Source organism: Bison bison, unplaced genomic scaffold, assembly GCF_000754665.1.
Source record: "Bison bison bison isolate TAMUID 2011002044 unplaced genomic scaffold, Bison_UMD1.0 scf7180017864529, whole genome shotgun sequence".
NCBI classification, from domain to species: Eukaryota; Metazoa; Chordata; class Mammalia; order Artiodactyla; family Bovidae; genus Bison; species Bison bison.
Window position 1 is genome coordinate 1,548,413 of NW_011495079.1, and position 1,822 is coordinate 1,550,234.

General features: G+C 45.9%; 1 protein-coding gene across 1 annotated transcript in view; it reads right to left on the minus strand.

Annotated features, from left to right (window-relative positions):
- LOC104982265 (melanoma-associated antigen 10-like) overlaps positions 1-1,822 on the minus strand; it is a 10,372-nt gene that overhangs the window by 7,877 nt on the left and 673 nt on the right. The gene's annotated exons all lie outside the window — the stretch shown is intronic.

Here is a 1,822-nt window from a genome sequence, read left to right on the forward strand (position 1 = left end):
AAAATCTCCTTTGTTTTGGGGAGGAGAGTCTGAGCAGGTCACATGGGTCTTGAAATTCTCCACCTTTTCCAAGTGTCCACTGACTATCTGGCAGCTGCCATATACGTGGCCAGAATGACATCTCCTGTTCCCGTTGTTCTCTGGCACTCAGCACGGAGAGCTGCCCCTCAGCCCCCTGCACCCATTCGCACCCCCCACTGCAGTGACCTTACCACCTCCTTAGGCCCAGAAGTCGCTCCTGCCTTTTGATGCCAGGCACAGCCTTAACCTGTGTCTCTGCTGCCTCCACATTTCTGAACCTGCCTGAACCTGGGAACGCTGGCGGATGTTGCATCTTTCCTGGCTACTACTTATTTCTAGTGTTATTTGGATCTCAGACTCTGTCCCTCTCTCCTCTGAAAATTGTTTTCTTTTTAAGACACCTCAGAGAAGTGGCAGCTCAATAGGAAATGGAATAGAAAACCACTCAAAATTGCTGTTCTGTGTGTTTTCCTCCCCGGGGATATATTATTCAATTTGGGTGTTTGTGAGGGTTTGAGGATGGGGAGCAGTATCTTTCCCAGCTGGGCACAGCTCACTCAAAGATCCCAGGATTCTAGTCACGCAGCAGGTCCTGTCCACTTTTGCAGCTTCTCTTCACTCATTTCATCCAAATGAAATCTAGACCATGCTCACAAGTGAAAATAATAAAGTCCAGATGCCCAAATAAACTGTCATTTCCATGTACTTGGTAATCAGCTTCCCAGGGCAGAGAGAGGAGGGCCAGCACAGGGAATACTGGGCCATACATAAAAGAGCAAGATTCACATTTCTCTAGGATTCCTAGCAGATGGTGGGTAGAAAACACCTATTTCATCCCTGTGGTCAACAGCTATGGGACAAGAGCCAGGACCCCTTCCTTCCTGCCCTAGAAAGAGATCTCTCTGGGGTTTATCCAAGAAGCAAAAGGACACCTCACAGCAATGATCCGTTTCAGAGATTCCCCTCATCCCCAAGACAAAGCTCATGTGACTGCAGCTCCTAGACCATCGCTGTAAGTGCAGGGGTGTCCTGCTTCTCCTAGTGTGTCCACCGCTAACATGGCCTTTCACGGAGCAGAGAATCTGTACACGTCTTTGGAATAAATGAGCCAGTGAGCAGGGGTCGCAGATTGTCTGCTACTTTCTTTAATAACTAAGGAAAATTCAATACACTGAGATAATTTAGTTACTGTGAATGACATACAAGAAGGACATAAACATGAATTCACTATAATTACTTTTATTATCTAATTCTTCTCCATTCAATACTATTGCTACATAAGTTCACATTTTCAAAACAGTTCTAATTCCTATTCCATTGTATTCTGTTCAGGACCACAAAACAAAATGGAAGACTTCCCAATCTCTTTTACAAAACAGCAAAACTCTTGTTTTTGAATCGGGTAACCAAAACTACACTGGGATCAGTATCATTCACAAAGCTAAGATACTGAAGTTTCTTTAACCTTCTATGAAACCAAACTTTGAAAAATTTCTAAAGAAAACAGAGATGAATCCCCATGTCATCATAGAGAACAGCAACCAAAGACGCTACACACACTGGTTCTCCCAACTGGCCCTCACTTCTGACTGAAGGCTGACTACTCCCTCTTCAATCACAGAGGGAAGGATCAACCTGGCTGCTGCTCTGGCTCAGGCCCCCTATTCCTCCTCCCTTGCAGCCTCTTCAGACAGGAGTGGGAAGGCCCTCAAAGCCCTTTGTCTGACCCTGAGCACAAATGCCATGACTTGCTGTTTGCTGGTCTCCGCATAGGCCCGGGAACCCCATAGGAACTCATTGT